Source organism: Heterodontus francisci, chromosome 4 (assembly GCF_036365525.1).
Source record: "Heterodontus francisci isolate sHetFra1 chromosome 4, sHetFra1.hap1, whole genome shotgun sequence".
Classification (NCBI taxonomy): Eukaryota; Metazoa; Chordata; class Chondrichthyes; order Heterodontiformes; family Heterodontidae; genus Heterodontus; species Heterodontus francisci.
Genome location: NC_090374.1, coordinates 1156535 through 1179227, shown reverse-complemented (window position 1 = coordinate 1179227; position 22693 = coordinate 1156535). Strand labels below are relative to the sequence as shown.

The 22693-nt window shown below is 46.3% G+C and overlaps 1 protein-coding gene across 1 annotated transcript in view; it reads right to left on the bottom strand.

Moving 5' to 3' along the window:
* The window catches only part of slc1a3a (solute carrier family 1 member 3a), a 687310-nt gene extending 665103 nt beyond the window's left edge, over positions 1 to 22207 (bottom strand). The window contains exon 1 of the mRNA XM_068029072.1: positions 22063 to 22207. The gene's annotated coding sequence lies outside the window, so the exon portion shown is untranslated. The remainder of the gene's footprint in view (positions 1 to 22062) is intronic.
* Between the last annotated feature and the right edge of the window lie 486 nt (positions 22208 to 22693).

Below are 22693 nucleotides of genomic sequence, written 5' to 3'. Positions count from 1 at the left end.
TGGCACAGAGTCTGTCCCTGTTGCTCTGAAGGAAAGGGGGAAGAGGAGCAGAACATTAGTCATTGGGGACTCCATAGTTAGGGGAACAGATAGGAGGTTCTGTGGGAACGAGAGAGACTCACGGTTGGTGTGTTGCCTCCCAGGTGCCAGGGTTCGTGATGTCTCGGATCGTGTTTTTGGGATCCTTAAGGGGGAGGGGGAGCAGCCACAAGTCGTGGTCCACATAGGCACCAACGACATAGGTAGGAAGAGAGATGGGGATTTAAGACAGAAATTCAGGGAGCGAGGGTGGAAGCTTAGAGCGAGAACAAACAGAGTTGTTATCTCTGGGTTGTTGCCCGTGCCACGTGATAGCGAAGCGAGGAATAGGGAGAGAGAGGAGTTGAACACGTGGCTGCAGGGATGGTGCAGGAGGGAGGGTTTTGGTTTCCTGGATAACTGGGGCTCTTTCTGGGGTAGGTGGGACCTCTACAAACAGGATGGTCTTCACCTGAACCAGAGGGGTACCAATATCCTGGGGGGGAGATTTGCAAGTGCTCTTCGGGGGGGTTTAAACTAATTCAGCAGGGGAATGGGAACCTAAAATGTAGTGCCAGTGTACAGGATGTTGAGAGTAGTGAGGTCAGGGATAAGGTTACAAGAACGCAAGAGGGCACTGGCAAGCAAGAACCTGGTTTAAAGTGTGTCTATTTCAACGCCAGGAGCATCCGGAATAAGGTGGGTGAGCTTGCAGCATGGGTTGGTACCTGGGATCTCGATGTAGTGGCCATTTCGGAGACATGGGTAGAGCAGGGGCAGGAATGGATGTTGCAGGTTCCGGGATTTAGATGTTTCAGTAAGAACAGAGAAGATGGTAAAAGAGGGGGGGGGGGGGGGGGTGGGGTGTGGCATTGTTAATCAAGGAGAGTATTACAGCGACAGAAAGGACGTTTGAGGACTCGTCTACTGAGGTAGTATGGGCCGAGGTTAGAAACAGGACACCCTGTTGGGAGTCTTTTATAGACCTCCGAATAGTTCCAGAGATGTAGAGGAAAGGATAGCGAAGATGATTCTCGACAGGGGCGAGAGTAACAGGGTAGTTGTTATGGGGGACTTTAACTTTCCAAATATCGACTGGAAATACTATAGTTCGAGCACTTTAGATGGGTCAGTTTTTGTCCAGTGTGTGCAGGAGGGTTTTCTGACACAGTATGTAGACAGGCCAACCAGGGGCGATGCCACATTGGATTTGGTACTGGGTAATGAACCCGGCCAGGTGTTAGATTTAGATGTAGGTGAGCACTTTGGTGATAGTGATCACAATTCAGTTAGATTTACCTTAGCGATGGGCAGGGACAGGTATATACCGCAGGGCAAAAATTATAGCTGGGGGAAAGGAAATTATGATGCGATTAGGCAAGATTTAGGATGCGTAGGATGGGGAAGGAAACTGCAGGGGATGGGAACAATCGAAATGTGGAGCTTATTCAAGGAGCAGCTACTGCGTGTCCTTGATAAGTATGTACCTGTCAGGCAGGGAGGAAGTTGTCGAGCGAGGGAGCTGTGGTTTACGAAAGAAGTTGAAGCGCTTGTCAAGAGGAAGAAGGCGGCTTAGGTTAGGATGAGACGTGAAGGCTCAGTTAGGGCGCTTGAGAGTTACAAGCTAGCCAGGAAGGATCTAAAGGGAGGGCTAAGAAGAGCAAGGAGAGGACACGAGAAGTCATTGGCGGATAGGATCAGGGAAAACCCTAAGGCTTTCTATAGGTATATCAGGAATAAAAGAATGACTAGAGTTAGATTAGGGCCAATCAAGGATAGTAGTGGGAAGTTGTGTGTGGAATCAGAGGAGATAGGGGAAGTGTTAAATGAATATTTTTCGTCAGTATTAATAGTAGAGAAAGAAAATGTTGTCGAGGAGAATACTGAGATTCAGGCCACTAGGCTAGATGGGATTGAGGTTCACAAGGAGGAGGTGTTAGCAATTTTGGAAAGTGTGAAAATAGATAAGTCCCCTGGGCCAGATGGGATTTACCCTAGGATTCTCTGGGAAGCTAGGGAGGAGATTGCAGAACCTTTGTCCTTGATCTTTATGTCGTCATTGTCGACAGGAATAGTGCCGGAAGACTGGAGGATAGCAAATGTTGTCCCCTTGTTCAAGAAGGGGAGTAGAGACAGCCCTTGTAATTATAGACCTGTGAGCCTTACTTCGGTTGTGGGTAAAATGTTGGAAAAGGTTATGAGAGACAGGATTTATAATCATCTTGAAAAGAATAAGTTCATTAGCGATAGTCAGCACGGTTTTGTGAAGGGTAGGTCGTGCCTCACAAACCTTATTGAGTTTTTTTGAGAAGGTGACCAAACAGGTGGATGAGGGTAAGGCAGTGGATGTGGTGTATATGGATTTCAGTAAGGCGTTTGATAAGGTTCCCCACGGTAGGCTATTGCAGAAAATACGGAAGTATGGGATTGAAGGTGATTTAGAGCTTTGGATCAGAAATTGGCTAGCTGAAAGAAGACAGAGGGTGGTGGTTGATGGCAAATGTTCATCCTGGAGTTTAGTTACTAGTGGTGTACCGCAAGGATCTGTTTTGGGGCCACTGCTGTTTGTCATTTTTATAAATGACCTGGAAGAGGGTGTAGAAGGGTGGGTTAGTAAATTTGCGGATGACACTAAGGTCGGTGGAGTTGTGGATAGTGCCGAAGGATGTTGGAGGGTACAGAGGGACATAGATAGGCTGCAGAGCTGGGCGGAGAGATGGCAAATGGAGTTTAATGCGGAAAAGTGTGAGGTGATTCACTTTGGAAGGAGTAACAGGAATGCAGAGTACTGGGCTAATGGGAAGATTCTTGGTACTGTAGATGAACAGAGAGATCTTGGTGTCCAGGTGCATAAATCCCTGAAAGTTGCTACCCAGGTTAATAGGGCTGTTAAGAAGGCATATGGTGTGTTAGCTTTTATTAGTAGGGGGGTCGAGTTTCGGAGCCACGAGGTCATGCTGCAGCTGTACAAAACTCTGGTGAGACCGCACCTGGAGTATTGCGTGCAGTTCTGGTCACCGCATTATAGGAAGGATGTGGAAGCTTTGGAAAGGGTGCAGAGGAGATTTACTAGGATGTTGCCTGGTATGGAGGGAAGGTCTTACGAGGAAAGGCTGAGGGACTTGAGGTTGTTTACGTTGGAGAGGAGGAGGAGGAAAGGTGACTTAATAGAGACATATAAGATAATCAGAGGGTTAGATAGGGTGGATAGTGAGAGTCTTTTTCCTCGGATGGTGATGGCAAACACGAGGGGACATAGCTTTAAGTTGAGGGGTGATAGATATAGGACAGATGTGAGAGGTAGTTTCTTTACACAGAGAGTAGTTGGGGCGTGGAACGCCCTGCCTGCAACAGTAGTAGACTCGCCAACTTTAAGGGCATTTAAGTGGTCATTGGATAGACATATGGATGAAAATGGAATAGTGTAGGTTAGATGGTTTCACAGGTCGGCGCAACATCGAGGGCTGAAGGGCCTGTACTGCGCTGTAATGTTTGAATTCTAATTCTAAGAAAGAGCAAAGAACAGCACAGGAACAGGCCATTCGGCCCTCCAAGCCTGCGCCGATCTTGATGCCTGCCTAAACTAAAACCTTCTGCACTTCCGAGGTCCGTATCCCTCTATTCCCATACTATTCATGTATTTGTCAAGATGCCTCTTAAACGCCGCTATCGTACCTGCTTCCACCACCTCCCCCGGCAGAAAGTTCCAGACACTTACCACCCTCTGTGTAAAGAACTTGCCTCGCACATTCCCTCTAAACTTTGCCCCTCTCACCTTAAACCTATGTCCCCTAGTAACTGACTCTTCCACCCTGGGAAAAAGCTTCTGACTATCCACTCTGTCCATGCCGCTCATAACTTTGTAAACCTCTATCATGTCGCCCCTCCACCTCCGTCGTTCCAGTGAAAACAATCCGAGTTTATCCAATCTCTCCTCATAGCTAATGCCCTCCAGACCAGGCAACAGCCTGGTAAACCCCTTCTGTACCCTCTCCAAAGCCTCCACGTCCTTCTGGTAGTGTGGCGACCAGAATTACACGCAATATTCTAAGTGTGGCCTAACTAAAGTTCTGTACAGCTGCAGCATGTCTTGCCAATTTTTATACTCTATGCTCCGACCGATGAAGGCAAGCATGTCGTATGCCTTCTTGACTACCTTATCCACCTGCGTTGCCACTTTCAGTGACCTGTGGACCTGTACGCCCAGATCTCTCTGCCTGTCAATACTCCTAAGGGTTCTGCCATTTACTGTATACTTCCCACCTGCATTGGATCTTCCAAAATGCATTACCTCACATTTGTCTGGATTAAACTCCATCTGCCATTTCTCCGCCCAAGTCTCCAACTGATCTATATCCTGCTGTATCCTCTGACAATCCTCATCACTGTCCGCAACTCCACCAACCTTTGTGTCGTCCGCAAACTTACTGATCAGACCAGCTACATTTTCCACCAAATCATTTATGTATACTACAAACAGCAAAGGTCCCAGCACTGATCCCTGCAGAACACCACTAGTCACATCCCTCCATTCAGAAAAGCACCCTTCCACTGATACCCTCTGTCTTCTATGACAGAGCCAGTTCTGTATCCATCTTGCCAGCTCACCTCTGATCCCATGTGACTTCACCTTTTGTACCAGTCTGCCATGAGGGACCTTATCAAAGGCTTTACTGAAGTCCATATAGATATCATCCACTGCCCTTCCTTCATCAATCATCGTCGTCACTTCCTCAAAAAACTCAATCACTCATCAGGACGATCACAAGAATAACCAATGTAAGGGAAAACAACAACTTATACTGCATGAGAAGAGAGTGCTGATTGGTTGGCAAATGAACACTGATTGATAGTGGCGTTGCCATGGAGAATGCACCATTTTCGGTGACTGACAGTTAACTGCCAAGCTTTGTTAAAAATTTAAACCAGGCAGCTTGATTCTGATTGGTCAAGGCATTGCCCTGAGGAATGAACCAGCGAATGGCTGTCACTTATTTTGTTCAGCTGAAACAGGCGCAATGTTTGTATACGTTCTTTCTGTCTGCAAAGAACAGGGCCCAGTGTATTGATGTATCTAGTTCCCAGGAACGTGCAAATGCGCCACACTGCGAGATCTGCTGCAATCTTAAATTGGTTGTCAGCGTAATTCTTAGCGCATTGTGGATTATTTAGCAAATGTTGTCCAATCGCGGAATCACATCTAATGTCGGACATTGTTTTGAGTTTTGCACGTACGGGCTGGTTGGCTGCGGCCTGTACCTTACCCGTTGCGAACAGCGGAAGAGACATGTTGTTTGATGCGATCCTCCAGTCTTTGGGATGTACGGCCTATACACCTAGCATTACACTGGCATTGAAATTCATAGGAACATAGCAGCAGGAGTAGGCCATTCAGTCCATCGAGCCTGCCCCATCATTCAATATGATCATGGCTGATCATCCACTTCAAAGCCTTTTTCCCACACTATCCCCATATCCCCTTATGTCATGGGTATTTAGAAACCTGTCAATGTCTGCTTTAATCATACTCAATGACTGAGCTTCCACAGCTCTCTGGGGTAGAGAATTCCAAAGATTCACAACCCTCTGAGTAAAGAAATTTCTCCTCATCTCTGTCCTAAGTGGCTTCCCCCTTATTTTGAAATTGTGTTCCCTGGTTCTAGACTCCCCAGCCAGGGGAAGCATCTTACCTGCATCTACCCTGTCTATCCCTTTAAGTATTTTGTAGGATTCCATGAGATCACCTCTCATTCTATGAAACTCTAGAGAATACAGGCCCAGTTTCCCCAATCTCTCTTCATAGGACAGTCCCGTCATCCCGGGAACAAGTCTGGTGAACCTTTGCTGCACTCCCTCTATGGCAATAATATCCTTCCTAAGGTAAGGGGACCAAAACTGCACATAGTACTCCAGGTGCGATCTAACAGAGGTTCTATACAATTGAAGCAAGACTTGGGTGGCGCAGTGGTTAGCACCGCAGCCTCACAGCTCCAGGGACCCGGGTTCGATTCTGGGTACTGCCTGTGCGGAGTTTGCAAGTTCTCCCTGTGCCTGCGTGGGTTTCCTCCGGGTGCTCCGGTTTCCTCCCACATGCCAAAGACTTGCAGGTTGATAGGTTAATTGGCCATTATAAATTGCCCCTAGTATAGGTAGGTGGTAGGGAAATATATAGGGACAGATGGGGATGTGATAGGAATATGGGATTAGTGTAAGATTAGTATAAATGGGTGGTTGATGGTCGGCACAGACTCGGTGGGCCGAAGGGCCTGTTTCAGTGCTGTATCTCTAAAACTAAAAAAAAACTTCACTACTCCTGTACTCAAATTCTCTTGCAATAAAGGCTAACATACCATTCGCCTTCTTAATTGCTTGCTGCACCTGCATGTTAGCTTTCAGTATCTTATTGACAAGACCCACGTCCCTTTGTACATCTACACTTTCTAATCTCTTACCATTTAAGAAATACTCTGCACATCTATTCCTCCTACCAAAGTGAATAACCTCACATTTTTCCACATTATATTCCATCTGTCACGTTCTTGCCCACTCACTAATTCAGTCCAAATCCCCTTGAAGCCGCTTTGCATCTTCCTCACAACATACATTCCCACCGAATTTTGTGTCATCTGCGAACTTGGAAATATTACATTTGGTCCCCACATCCAAATCATTGATATATATTGTGAACAGCTGGGGCCCAAGCACTGATCCCTGTGGTACCCCACTAGTCACAGCCTGCCAATGTGAGAGTGACATGTCTATTCCGACTCTCTGCTTTCTGCCTGTTAACCAATCCTTAATCCATGCCAGTATATTACCTCCTATCCCATGTGCTTTAATTTTGCCAACTAACCTCCTGTGGGGGATTTTATCAAAAGCCTTCTGAAAATCCAAGTATACCACATCCACCGACTCCCCTTTATCAATTCTGTTAGAAACATCCTCAAAAAGCTCCAACTGGTTCGTCAAACATGATTTCCCATTTATAAATCCATGTTGACTTTGCCCAATCAGATCATGGAGGACTCGAGCAGTGAGGCAATATGGACAGAACTCAGAAATAGGAAGGGTGCGGTAACAATGTTGGGGCTGTACTACAGGCCTCCCAACAGCGAGCGTGAGATAGAGGTACAAATATGTAAACAGATTATGGAAAGATGTAGGAGCAACAGGGTGGTGGTGATAGGAGATTTTAATTTTCCCAACATTGACTGGGATTCGCTTAGTGTTAGAGGTCTAGATGGAGCAGAATTTGTAAGGAGCATCCAGGAGGGTTTTCTAGAGCAGTATGTAAATAGTCCAACTCGGGAAGGGGCCATACTGGACCTGGTGTTGGGGAATGAGCCCGGCCAGGTGGTTGAAGTTTCAGTAGGGGACTACTTTGGGAATATTGATCACAATTCCGTAAGTTTTAGAATACTCATGGACAAAGACGAGAGTGGTCCGAAAGGAAGAGTGCTAAATTGGGGGAAGGCCAACTATACCAAAATTCGGCAGGAGCTGGGAAATGTAGATTGGGAGCAGCTGTTTGAAGGTAAATCCACATGTGATATGTGGGAGGCTTTTAAAGAGAGGTTGATTAGCGTGCAGGAGAGACATGTTCCTGTGAAAATGAGGGATAGAAATGGCAAGATTAGGGAACCATGGATGACAGGTGAAATTGTGAGACTAGCTAAGAGGAAAAAGGAAGCATACATAAGGTCTAGGAGGCTGAAGAAAGACGAAGCTTTGAAAGAATATCGGGAATGTAGGACCAATCTGAAACGAGGAATTAAGAGGGCTAAAAGGGGTCATGAAATATCTTTAGCAAACAGGGTTAAAGAAAATCCCAAAGCCTTTTATTCATATATAAGGAGAAAGAGGGTAACTAGAGAAAGGATTGGCCCACTAAAGGACAAAGGAGGAATGTTATGCTTGGACTCAGAGAAAATGGGTGAGATTCTAAACGAGTACTTTGCATCGGTATTCACCGAGGAGAGGGACATGACGGATGTTGAGGTTAGGGACAGATGTTTGATTACTCTAGGTCAAGTCGGCATAAGGAGGGAGGAAGTGTTGGGTATTCTAAAGGGCATTAAGGTGGACAAGTCCCCAGGTCCGGATGGGATCTATCCCAGGTTACTGAGGGAAGCGAGAGAGGAAATAGCTGGGGCCTTAACAGATATCTTTGCAGCATCCTTAAACACGGGTGAGGTCCCGGAGGACTGGAGAATTGCTAATGTTGTCCCCTTGTTTAAGAAGGGTAGCAGGGATAATCCAGGTAATTATAGACCGGTGAGCCTGACGTCAGTGGTAGGGAAGCTGCTGGAGAAGATACTGAGGGATAGGATCTATTCCCATTTGGAAGAAAATGGGCTCATCAGTGATAGGCAACATGATTTTGTGCAGGGAAGGTCATGTCTTACCAACTTAATAGAATTCTTTGAGGAAGTGACAAAGTTGATTGATGAGGGAAGGGCTGTCGATGTCATATACATGGACTTCAGTAAGGCGTTTGATAAGGTTCCCCATGGCAGGCTGATGGAGAAAGTGAAGGTGCATGGGGTCCAAGGTGTACTAGCTAGATGGATAAAGAACTGGCTGGGCAACAGGAGACAGAGAGTAGCAGTAGAGGGGAGTTTCTCAAAATGGAGACGTGTGACCAGTGGTGTTCCACAGGGATCCGTGCTGGGACCACTGTTGTTTGTGATATACATTAATGATTTGGAGGAAAGTATAGGAGGTCTGATTAGCAAGTTTGCAGACGACACTAAGATTGGTGGAGTAGCAGATAGTGAAGGGGACTGTCAGAGAATACAGCAGAATATAGATAGATTGGAGAGTTGGGCAGAGAAATGGCAGATGGAGTTCAATCAGGGCAAATGCGAGGTGATGCATTTTGGAAGATCCAATTCAAGAGTGAACTATACAGTAAATGGAAAAGTCCTGGGGAAAATTGATGTCCAGAGAGATTTGGGTGTTCAGGTCCACTGTTCCCTGAAGGTGGCAACGCAGGTAAATAGAGTGGTCAAGAAGGCATACGGCATGCTTTCCTTCATCGGACGGGGTATTGAGTACAAGAGTTGGCAGGTCATTTTACAGTTGTATAGGACTTTGGTTCGGCCACATTTGGAATACTGCGTGCAGTTCTGGTCGCCACATTACCAAAAGGATGTGGATGCTTTGGAGAGGGTGCAGAGGAGGTTCACCAGGATGTTGCCTGGTATGGAGGGCGCCAGCTATGAAGAGAGGTTGAGTAGATTAGGATTATTTTCATTAGAAAGACGGAGGTTGAGGGGGGACCTGATTGAGGTGTACAAAATCATGAGAGGTATAGACGGGGTGGATAGCAAGAGGCTTTTTCCCAGAGTGGGGGATTCAATTACTAGAGGACACGAGTTCAAAGTGAAAGGGGAAAAGTTTAGGGGGGAGATGCGTGGAATGTTCTTTACGCAGAGGGTGGTGGGTGCCTGGAACGTGTTGCCAGCGGAGGTGGTAGATGTGGGCACGATGGCGTCTTTTAAGATGTATCTAGACAGATACATGAATGGGCAGGAAGAAAAGAGATACAGACCCTTAGAAAATAGGCGACATGTTTAGATAGAGGATCTGGATCGGCGCAGGCTTGGAGGGCCGAAGGGCCTGTTCCTGTGCTGTAATTTTCTTTGTTCTTTGTTCTTATTATTATCCAAGTGTCCATTTATCACATCCTTTAGAATAGATTGTAGCATTTTCCCAATTAGTGATGTAAGGCTAAACAGGTCTGTAATTCCCTGTTTTCTCTCTCCCTCCCTTCTTAAATAATGGGATGACATTTGCTACCTTCCTGCATATATCACATTACTTATTTATTTATTCTTAAGAAACAGCTAATTTTTTAAAACACCACTTTTAAAACCAGTTAACTGTTAGTTTTGGGTGTATGTGTGTGTGAATGGGGGAGTTAGGTTAAAATAAGAAGTTATAAGGCCTTTCGACATATGTTTATCTTAATAGTGTTTAAGATTCAGTTTTTTAAAATAAATGCTTAATTTGTTGTTGTCTGAAGATATCTTGCTGGGTCTGTTTTATTCTGGGGGTTACTGGAGTGTTGGATTTGGCTGTTTTCCAGTTGGGTGGGAAAACTTTAATAATATGCTGCGACCTGTGGAGTGATGGGACTGAATTGACAGTGCATTGCTCCCACCTTGTTCGTAACAGTGTTGTTTCCCCCCTCTGTGTCGCCCTCGCTCTCTGTGTCCCCTCCTTCTCTCTCTGTTCCCCTTTCTCTCTCTCTATTCCCTTTGTCTCTCTCTCTGTCCACCTTTCTCTCTCTCTCTCTGTCTGTCTCCCTTTCTCTCTCTCTCTCTGTCCCCCTCTCTCTCTGTCCCCGCTCTCTCTCTCTGACAGTTGTAGAGAGTGGGAACACTCAGCAGATGGTTGGTCAGTTTTTTAAAAAAAGACTGCAAGTCAGTTTCACAGCTGACAGCTACAGACATCAGGAACAGCTGGTTCCCAACTTCAGACAGATTTGGGGTTTTCTGGCCAGCTTTTAATAAAAGCTGTCAGCTGTGAAATTGACTTGCGTGCTTTTTTTAAAAGCCCATCTGCAAGAAGAGGACAAAGAGAAATTTCTCATCTCCAGACATCCTGGTGAGGATGAGGAACGGCCCAGGTACAGTTTACATCCGGATGGAAACCTTTGGTGGCCGGATCCTAGCTGTATCTTGGACAAAAAGTGGCCAAAAACAGCATGAAACTAGAAGATTGGGAAAACTTTAAAGATCAACAGAAAGCCACAAAAAGAGCTATAAAGAAAAGTAAGATAGAACATGAGAAAAAACTAGCACAGAATATAAAGACAGATAGCAAAAGTTTCTATAACTATATAAAGGAAAGAGTGGCTAAAGTAAACGTTGGCCCTTTCGAGGATGAGAAGGGGAATTTAGTTATGGGATATGATGAAATGGCCGAGGCATTGAACAGGTATTTTGTATCGGTCTTCACAGTGGAGGACATTAATAACATGCCAGTAATTGACAAAGAGACGAACGTAGGTGAGGACCTGGAAACAATCATTATTACGGAAGAGGTAGTGTTGGGCAAGCTAATGGAGCTAAGGATTGATAAGTCTCCTGGCCCTGATGGAATGCATTCCAGGGTTCTAAAAGAGATGGTGGGAGAAATAGCAGGTGCACTGGTGGTAATTTTCCAAAATTCGCTGGACTCTGGGGTAGTCCCAGCTGATTGGAAAACAGCAGATGTGACGCCACTGTTTAAAAAGGGAGGTAGACAAAAGATGGGGAATTATAGACCGGTTAGCTTAACCTCTGTAGTGGGGAAGATGCTCGAGTCTATTATCAAGGAAGAAATAGCAGGGCATCTCGATAGAAATTGTCCCGTTGGGCAGACGCAGCATGGGTTCATGAAGGGCAGGTCATGCTTGACAAATCTTTTGGAATTCTATGATGACATTACGAGCAAGGTGGACAATGGGGACCCAGTGGATGTGGTGTACCTAGATTTCCAAAAGGCCTTCGACAAGGTGCCGCACAAGAGGCTGCTGCATAAGATAAGGATGCATGGCGTTAGGGGTAAAGTATTAGCATGGATAGAGGATTGGTTGACGAACAGGAAGCAGAGAGTGGGGATAAATGAGTGCTATTCTGGTTGGCAATCAGTCACTAGTGGTGTGCCTCAGGGATCAGTGTTGGGACTGCAATTATTTACAATTTATATAGATGATTTGGAGTTGGGGACCACGTGTAGGGTGTCAAAGTTTGCAGATGACACTAAGATGAGTGGCAGAGCAAAGTGTGCAGATGACTGTGAAACTTTGCAGAGGAACATAGATACATTGAGTGAGTGGGCAAAGGTCTGGCAGATGGAATACAATGTTAGTAAATGTGAAGTCATTCATTTCGGTAGGAGTAACAGTAAAAAGGATTATTACTTGAATGGTAAAAAGTTGCAGCATGCTGCTATGCAGAGGGACCTGGGTGTCCTTGTGCATGAATCGCAGAAGGTTGGTCTGCAGGTACAGCAAGTAATTAGGAAGGCAAATGGAATTTTGTCCTTCATTGCTAAGGGGATTGAGTTTAAAAGCAGAGAGGTTATGTTGCAGCTGTATAAGGTACTGGTGAGGCCGCACCTGGAGTACTGTGTGCAGTTTTGGTCTCCTTACTTGAGAAAGGATATACTGGCACTGGAGAGGGTGCAGAGGGGGTTCACTAGGTTGATTCCGGAGTTGAGGGGGTTGGCTTATGAGGAGAGACTGAGTAGATTGGGATTATATTCATTGGAGTTCAGAAGAATGAGGGGGGATCTTATAGAAACATATAAAATTATGAAGGGAATAGATAAGATACAAGTAGAGAGGATGTTTCCACTGGCTGGTGAAGCTAGGACAAGGGGGCATAGCCTCAAGATTAGAGGGAGCAGATTTAGGACTGAATTAAGAAGGGACTTCTTCACCCAGAGGGTTGTTAATCTATGGAATTCCTTGCCCAGTGAAGTAGTTGACGCTACTTCAGTAAACGTCTTTAAAGCTAAGGTAGATATCTTTTTGAACAATAAAGGAATTAAGGGATACGGTGGGAGCGCGGGTAAGTGGATCTGAGTCCACGAAAAGATCAGCCATGATCTTATTGAATGGCGGAGCAGGCTCGAGGGGCCGGATGGCCTACTCCTGCTCCTAGTTCTTATGATCTTATGAGCCCTGCTTACAATGCCATCTATCTTTGTGTCATGAGCAAATTTGGATGTCTTTCCATCTCATCATCTAAGTTGTGATGCCCCAACACAGATGCTTGCAGTACACCACTAGTCACCTTCTGCCAGTTAGAGTTCCAACCCATTATCCCTACTCTGTCTCCTTCGACTCAGCTAATTTCCTAACCCGGTCAATAATTTGCCTCCAATTTCATGAGCTTCAATCTTAGTTAATAGTCTCTTATGTGGGACTTTATCAAATGTCTTCTGGAAGTCCTTATAAATAACATCCACGGACACTCCCCTGTCCACTACCTCGGTGACCTCTTGGAAAAAACCCAATCAGTTTCATCAGCCATGACCTATCTCTTACAAGTCTATGCTGGCTTTCTGAGCAGCAGAATCTTTTCAAGGTGTTCAGTCACTCTATCATTAATTATAGACTCGAGTAATTTCCCAACAACAGATGTCAGGCTAACTGGTCTAAAATTCCGTGGTTTCCCTCTCTCACCTTCCTTAAATAATGAAGTGACATGCACAATTTTCCAATCTAAAAGAACGGTTCCCCAATCGAGGGAGTTTTGGAAGATTATTGTTCAGGCATCTGCAATGTTCTCACCCACTTCCTTTAACACCCTGGGTGGGAAACCATTTGCACCTGGGGATTTGTCACTCTTTAGTGCCATTATCTTCCTCATTATGTTATGTTGTTCATGTTAATTTTGGTGAGCCCCTGTCCCTGATTCAATATTAGTTTTTTTGGGATGTCTGGCATGCTGACCTCTTTCTCAACTCTAAATACTGACAAATGTAATTCTTCAAAATGTCTGACATTTCCTCTTTTTCATTGACAATGTCACTGTAACCAGTTTAAGGAGCCACGTTGCTCCTTTTCCTTGCAATTGTAAACATTTTAATGTTGATTCTAATATCCCTTGCAAGTTACTTTTCATTCTCCCATTTTGCATTCTTCCATTTTGCAGCTCTATCTGTTTTGTCACACTTTGAACAAAGAACAAAGAAAATTACAGCACAGGAACAGGCCCTTCGGCCCTCCAAGGCTGCGCCGATCCATATCCTCTATCTAAACATGTCGCCTATTTTCGAAGGGTCTGTATCTCTTTGCTTCCTGCCCATTCATGTATCTGTCTAGATACATCTTAAAAGACGCTATCGTGCCCGCGTCTACCACCTCCGCTGGCAACGCATTCCAGGCACCCAGCACCCTCTGCATAAAGAACTTTCCACGCATATCCCCCCTAAACTTTTCCCTTTTCACTTTGAACTCGTGACCCCTAATAATTGAATCCCCCACTCTGGGGGAAAAAGCTTCTTGCTATCCACCCTGTCTATACCTCTCATGATTTTGTACACCTCAATCAGGTCCCCCCTCAACCTCCGTCTTTCTAATGAAAATAATCCTAATCTACTCAACCTCTCTTCATAGCTAGCGCCCTCCATACCAGGCAACATCCTGGTGAACCTCCTCTGCACCCTCTCCAAAGCATCCACATCCTTTTGGTAATGTGGCGACCAGAACTGCACGCAGTATTCCAAATGTGGCCGAACCAAAGTCCTATACAACTGTAACATGACCTGCCAACTCTTGTACTCAATACCCCGTCCGATGAAGGAAAGCATGCCGTATGCCTTCTTGACCACTCTATTGACCTGCGTTGCCACCTTCAGGGAACAATGGACCTGAACACCCAAATCTCTCTGTACATCAATTTTCCCAGGACTTTTCCATTTACTGTATAGTTCACTCTTGAATTGGATCTTCCAAAATGCATCACCTCGCATTTGCCCTGATTGAACTCCATCTGCCATTTCTCTGCCCAACTCTCCAATCTATCTATATTCTGCTGTATTCTCCGACAGTCCCCTTCACTATCTGCTACTCCACCAATCTTAGTGTCGTCTGCAAACTTGCTAATCAGACCACCTATACTTTCTTCCAAATCATTTATGTATATCACAAACAACAGTGGTCCCAGCACGGATCCCTGTGGAACACCACTGGTCACACGTCTCCATTATGAGAAACTCCCTTCCACTGCTACTCTCTGTCTCCTGTTGCCCAGCCAGTTCTTTATCCATCTAGCTAGTACACCTTGGACCCCAAGCGCCTTCACTTTCTCCATCAGCCTGCCATGGGGAACCTTATCAAACGCCTTACTGAAGTCCATGTATATGACATCTACAGCCCTTCCGTCATCAATCAACTTTGTCACTTCCTCAAAGAATTCTATTAAGTTGGTAAGACATGACCTTCCCTGCACAAAACCATGTTGCCTATCAATGATAAGCCCATTTTCTTCCAGATGGGAATAGATCCTATCCCTCAGTATCTTCTCCAGCAGCTTCCCTACCACTGACGTCAGGCTCACCGGTCTATAATTACCTGGATTATCCCTGCTACCCTTCTTAAACAAGGGGACAACATTAGCAATTCTCCAGTCCTCCGGGACCTCACCCGTGTTTAAGGATGCTGCAAAGTTATCTGTTAAGGCCCCAGCTATTTCCTCTCTCGCTTCCCTCAGTAACCTGGGATAGATCCCATCCGGACCTGGGGACTTGTCCACCTTAATGCCTTTTAGAATACCCAACACTTCCTCCCTCCTTATGCTGACTTGACCTAGAGTAATCAAACATCTGTCCCTAACCTCAACATCCGTCATGTCCCTCTCCTCGGTGAATACCGATGCAAAGTACTCGTTTAGAATCTCACCCATTTTCTCTGAGTCCAAGCATAACATTCCTCCTTTGTCCTTGAGTGGGCCAATCCTTTCTCTAGTTACCCTCTTGCTCCTTATATATGAATAAAAGGCTTTGGGATTTTCCTTAACCCTGTTTGCTTAAGATATTTCATGACCCCTTTTAGCCCTCTTAATTCCTCGTTTCAGATTGGTCCTACATTCCCGATATTCTTTCCAAGCTTCGTCTTTCTTCAGCCGCCTAGACCTTATGTATGCTTCCTTTTTCCTCTTCGCTAGTCTCACAATTTCACCTGTCATCCATGGTTCCCTAATCTTGCCATTTCTACCCCTCATTTTCACAGGAACATGTCTCTCCTGCACGCTAATCAACCTCTCTTTAAAAGCCTCCCACATATCAAATGTGGATTTACCTTCAAACAGCTGCTCCCAATCTACATTCCCCAGCTCCTGCCGAATTTTGGTATAGTTGGCCTTCCCCCAATTTAGCACTCTTCCTTTAGGACCACTCTCGTCTTTGTACACGAGTATTCTAAAACTTACGGAATTGTGATCACTATTCCCAAAGTAGTCCCCTACTGAAACTTCAACAACCTGGCCGGGCTCATTCCCCAACACCAGGTCCAGTATGGTCCCTTCCCGAGTTGGACTATTTACATACTGCTCCAGAAAACCTCCCTGGATGCTCCTTACAAATTCTGCTCCATCTGGACCTCTAACACTAAGCGAATCCCAGTCAATGTTGGGAAAATTAAAATCTCCTATCACCACCACCCTGTTGCTCCTACATCTTTCCATAATCTGTTTACATATTTGTACCTCTATCTCACGCTCGCTGTTGGGAGGCCTGTAGTACAGCCCCAACATTGTTACCGCACCCTTCCTATTTCTGAGTTCTGTCCATATTGCCTCACTGCTCGAGTCCTCCATAGTGCCCTCCTTCAGCACAGCTGTGATATCCTCTTTGACCAGTAATGCAACTCCTCCACCCCTTTTACCTCCCTCTCTATCCCGCCTGATGCATCGATATCCTGGGATATTTAGTTGCCAATCATGCCCTTCCGTTAACCAAGTCTCAGTAATAGCAATAACATCATACTCCCAGGTACTAATCCAAGCCCTAAGTTCATCTGCCTTACCTACTACACTTCTTGCATTAAAACAAATGCACCTCAGACCACCAGTCCCTTTATATTCATCATCTGCTCCCTGCCTACTCTTTCCCTTAGTCACGCTGACTTCATTATCTAAGTCATGCTGACTTCATTATCTTTGCTGTTTTTGTAACTCTCCTATTCACCATCTTTGCTATTTTTTGCATTTTTGTATGTTTTTTCTTTTATTTTTATGTTGTCGTTTACCTTTTTAATCTTTTTTAGCAAGACATGGCTGGAGTTAGTAGGTCAGGGCATTAGGCTGGGGTCAGGAGGGTGGGGTCAGGGGCATTAGGCTGAGGTCAGGGGTCGGGGCATTAGGCTCGGGTCAGGGATCAGGGCATTAGACAGGGGTCAGAAGGGTGGGGTGAGGGGCATTAGGCAGGGGTGAGGGGCATTAGGCTGAGGTCAGGGGCATTAGGCAGGGGTCAGGGGCATTAGGCTGGGGTCAGGGGCATTAGGCTGGGGTCAGGGGCTGGGGTCAGGGGCATTAGGCTGGGGTCAGGGGCTGGGGCATTAGGCTGGGGTCAGGGGCTGGGGCATTAGGCTGGGGTCAGGGGCTGGGGTCAGGGGCATTAGGCTGGGGTCATTAGGCTGGGGTCAGGGGCATTAGGGGCTGGGGTCAGGGGCATTAGGGGCTGGGGTCAGGGGCATTAGGGTGGGGTCAGGGGTTGGAGCATGAGGCTGGGGTCAGGGGTTGGAGCATGAGGCTGGGGTCAGGGGTTGGGGCAGTAGGCAGGGGTCAGGGGTCAGGGGCATTCGGCTGGGATCAGGGGTCAGGGGCATTCGGCTGGGATCAGGGGTCAGGGGTTTCTCACTGAGATGATTTTGATCTCAGATGAACTTCCACTGATCGGAAACTGGAAGATTCTCACAGTTTCCAAACTTTACCAAACTTTACTGTGCAAAGAAAAAAGAACAAAGAACAGTGCAGCACAGGAACAGGCCATTCGGCCCTCCGAGCCTGCGCCGATCTTGATGCCTGCCTAAACTAAAATCTTCTGCACTTCCGGGGTCCGTATCCCTCTATTCCCATCCTATTCATGTATTTGTCAAGATGCCTCTTAAACGTCTCTATGGTACCTGCTTCCACCACCTCCCCCGGCAGCAAGTTCCAGGCACTCACCACCCTCTATGTAAAGAATTTGCCTCGCACATCCCCTCTAAACTTTGCCCCTCGCACCTTAAACCTATGTCCCCGAGTAACTGACTCTTCCACCCTGGGAAAAAGCTTCTGACTATCCACTCTGTCCATGCCACTCATAACTTTGTAAACCTCTATCATGTCACCCCTCCACCTCTGTCGTTCCAGTGAAAACAATCCGAGTTTATCCAACCTCTCCTCATAGCTAATGCCCTCCAGACCAGGCAACACCCTGGTAAACCTCTTCTGTACCCTCTCCAAAGCCTCCACGTCCTTCTGGTAGTGTGGCGACCAGAATTGCACGCAATATTCTAAGTGTGGCCTAACTAAATTTCTGTACAGCTGCAGCATGATTTGCCAATTTTTATACTCTATGCCCCGACCGATGAAGGCAAGCATGTCGTATGCCTTCTTGACTACCTTATCCACCTGCGTTGCCACTTTGTGACCTGTGGACCTGTACGCCCAGATCTCTCTGCCTGTCAATACACCTAAGGGTTCTGCCATTTACTGTATACTTCCCACCTACATTAGACCTTCCAAAATTCATTACCTCACATTTGTCCGGATTAAACTCCATCTGCCATTTCTCCGCCCAAGTCTCCAACCGATCTATATCCTGCTGTATCCTCTGACAATCCTCATCACTATCCGCAACTCCACCAACCTTTGTGTCGTCCGCAAACTTACTAATCAGACCAGCTACATTTTCCTCCAAATCATTTTTATATAATACAAACAGCAAAGGTCCCAGCACTGATCCCTGCAGAACACCACTAGTCACTGCCCTCCATTCAGAAAAGCACCCTTCCACTGCTACCCTCTGTCTTCTATGACAGAGCCAGTTCTGTATCCATCTTGCCAGCTCACCTCTGCTCCCGTTTGACTTCACCTTTTGTACCAGTCTGCCATGAGGGACCTTGTCAAAGGCTTTACTGAAGTCCATATAGATAACATCCACTGCCCTTCCTTCATCAATCATCTTTGTCACTTCCTCAAAAAACTCAATCAAATTAGTGAGACATGACCTCCCCTTCACAAAACCATGCTGCCTCTCATGAATAGCTTCGTTTGTTTCCAAATGGGAGTAAATCCTGTCCCGAAGAATCCTCTCTAATAATTTCCCTACCACTGATGTAAGGCTCACCGGCCTATAATTTCCTGGATTATCCTTGCTACCCTTCTTAAACAAAGGAACAACATTGGCTATTCTCCAGTCCTCTGGGACCTCACCTGTAGCCAATGAGGATGCAAAGATTTCTGTCAAGGCCCCAGCAATTTCTTCCCTTGCCTGCCTTAGTATTCTGGGGTAGATCCCATCAGGCCCTGGCCACCTATCTACCTTAATGCTTTGCAAGACACCCAACACCTCCTCCTTTTTGATAACGACATGACCCAGACTATCTACACTCCCTTCCCTAGACTCATCATCCACCAAGTCCTTCTCTTTGGTGAATACTGATGCAAAGTACTCATTTAGTACCTCGCCCATTTCCTCTGGCTCCATACATAGATTCCCTTCTCTGTCCTTGAGCGGGCCAACCCTTTCCCTAGTTACCCTCTTGCTCTTTATATATGTATAAAAAGCCTTGGGATTATCCTTAATCCTGTTTGCCAATGACCTTTCATGACCCCTTTTAGCCCTCCTGACTCCTTGCTTAAGTTCCTTTCTATTATCTTTATATTCCTCAAGGGATTCGTCTGTTCCCAGCCTTCCAGCCCTTACGAATGCTTCCTTTTTCTTTTTGACTCGGCTCACAATATCCCGTGTTATCCAAGGTTCCCGAAACTTGCCAAACTTATCCTTCTTCCTCACAGGAACATGCTGGTCCTGGATTCTAATCAACTGACATTTGAAAGACTCCCACATGTCAGATGTTGATTTACCCTCAAACAGCCGCCCCCAATCTAAATTCTTCAGTTCCTGCCTAATATTGTTATAATTAGCCTTCCCCCAATTTAGCACCTTCACCCGAGGACTACTCTTATCCTTATCCACAACTACCTTAAAACTTATGGAATTATGTTCACTGTTCCCGAAATTCTCCCCTACTGAAACTTCGACCACCTGGCCGGGCTCATTCCCCATTACCAGGTCCAGTACGGCCCCATCCCTAGTTGGACTATCTACATAGTGTTTCAAGAAGCCCTCCTGGATGCTCCTTACAAATTCTGCCCCATCCAAGCCCCTAGCACTAAGTGAGTCCCAGTCAATATAGCAGAAGTTAAAATCACCCACCACCACAACCCTGTTACCTTCACATCTTTCCAAAATCTGTCTACATATCTGCTCTTCTACCTCCCGCTGGCTGTTGGGAGGCCTCTAGTAAACCCCCAACATTGTGACTGCACCCTTCCTATTCCTGAGCTCCACCCATATTGCCTCGCTGCATGATCCCTCCGAGGTGTCCTCCTGCAGTACAACTGTGATATTCTCCTTAACCAGTAATGCACCTCCCCCACCCCTCTTACATCCCCCTCTATCCCGCCTGAAGCTTCTAAATCCTGGAACATTTAGCTGCCAATCCTGTCCTTCCCTCAACCAAGTCTCTGTAATAACAACAACATCATATTTCCAAGTACTAATCCAAGCTCTAAGTTCATCTGCCTTCCCGGTTATTCTTCTTGCATTGAAACAAATGCACTTCAGACCACCAGTCCCGCTGTGCTCCGCAACATCTCCCTGCCTGCTCTTCCTCTTAGTCTTACTGGCCTTACTTACTTGTTCCCCCTCATTTATTTCACTTGCTGTCCTCCTGCTCTGGTTCCCACCCCCCTGCCACACTAGTTTAAACCCTCCCGAGTGACGCTAGCAAACCTCGCAGCCAGGATATTTGTGCCCCTCCAGTTTAGATGCAACCCGTCCTTCTTGTACAGGTCCCATCTGTCCCTGAAGAGATTCCAATGGTCCAGATATCTGAAACCCTCCCTTCTACACCAGCTGCTCAGCCACGTGTTTAGCTGCACTATCTTCCTATTTCTGGTCTCACTGGCACGTGGCACAGGGAGTAATCCCGAGATTACAACCCTAGAGGTCCTGTCTTTTAACTTTCTACCTAACTCCCAAAACTCCCCCTGCAGGACCTCATCACTCTTCCTGCCTATGTCATTGGTACCAATGTGTACCACAACTTCTGGCTGTTCACCCTCCCCCGTCAGAATGCCCCCTGTCCGTTCAGAGACATCCTTGACTCTGGCACCAGGGAGGCAACCTACCATCCTGGAGTCTCTTTCACGTCCACAGAAGCGCCTATCTGTGCCCCTGACTATAGAGTCCCCTCTAACTATTGCTCTTCTGCGCTTTGTCCCTTCCTGCTGAACAACAGTGCCAGCCGTGGTGCCACTGCTCTGACTGCTGCTGCTGTTTTCCCCTGATAGGCCATCCCCCCCCAACAGTATCCAAAACAGTATACTTGTTCGAGAGGGGGATAACCACAGGGGATTCCTGCACTGACTGCCTGCCCCTTCTAGCGGTCACCCATCTATCTGCCTGCACCTTGGGTGTAACCACTTCTCTAAAACTCCTGTCTATGACACTTTCTGCCACCTGCATGCTCCTAAGTGCATCCAGTTGCCGCTCCAACCGATCCATGCGGTCTGTGAGGAGCTGCAATTGGGTACACTTCCTGCAGATGTAGTCGTCCGGAACGCTGGATGCTTCACGGACCTCCTACACCTCACAGTGAAGCACTTTACCCCTCTAACTGACATTTCTAGCACTAATTAGTTAATTAATATCAAATAAATAAATACTTACTAAATCCTTACTAAATTGTTATAATTAACTATATGGTCCCTAGTGCTAGATTCCTACTATAAATATTAAATGCTAACTAAATACAGTAATCTCCCCCCTCTGGTTTAGTTACTCTACTTATTAATTAGTTAATTAGGGTTTTTATCAATTTTTATCAATGTTTTATTCCTCACCAGCCAATCAGCTCACAGCTTTCCTGTGACATCACTTTCAGGTTTTTTTTTACCAGAGGTAAGTTTTTTTTATACTTACCAGTCTGGAACTCTGCCCTCCGAGTCTTCTCCCAGTCAGCTGTGCTCTTTGGAAGCTCTGGGCTCCCCTTCCTCTGAGGACAGGTAGGAAATGAAAGGAGCTCCTCGCTCCCTCCTTAATGAACTTCCTCACTTACCAAACTTCCACTGTAGCACTCCAGTACAAAGAAAGACAGCACTGTAAGATGGCTCACTTTTATACTGACTCACTCTAGCACCCTGAAAACTGGTTTAAACCAATTCTCTAATTAACAAGGTGCAGCTGCAAGCAAAGCTTGAGTGAACCCTGTTTAAAGCTGGTCTAAAACTCACCTTCCCCAACCCAAACAGCAATAGAAAAAGAAAAACTTACCAACAACACAGAGGATGAAAACTCCTGAACCTGGAACCAAAGCTGAACCGAAGGGAGTCCTGTCTGGACTCTGTCTGGATCCTGTCTGCCTCTGTCTGTCTCTGTCTGGACTCCGTCTCTGTCTGTCTCTGTCTGGACTCTGTCTCTGTCTGGACTCCCGCCTGTGGCTGCGCCGCCTGCTCAGACTGAGCTCTGCACTCGGATCTCCTGCACAAGGAGCCTGTGTTCACCCCCTGGGGAGGAGAGTGGGCTGGACTCACACAGCAAGGAATCATCATCATTCTCAACTGTGTCCACAGCAGGAGCAGTATATCATCCAGAATTACAGTGACAGGAGGGAGCCAAAGAGAGAGAGAGAGCCAAAGAGAGAGAGAGAGAGAGACAGAGAGAGACAGAGAAAGAAACAGACAGAGATAGAGAGACAGACAGAGATAGAGAGACAGACAGAGAGAGAGAGACAGACAGAGAGAGAGAGACAGACAGAGAGAGAGAGACAAAGAGGGAGAGAGACAGACAGAGAGAGAGAGACAAAGAGGGAGAGAGAGTGAGACAGAGAGGGAGAGAGAGTGAGACAGAGAGAAAGAGAGACAAAGAAAGAGAGTGAGACAGAGAGAGAGAGACAAAGAGAAAG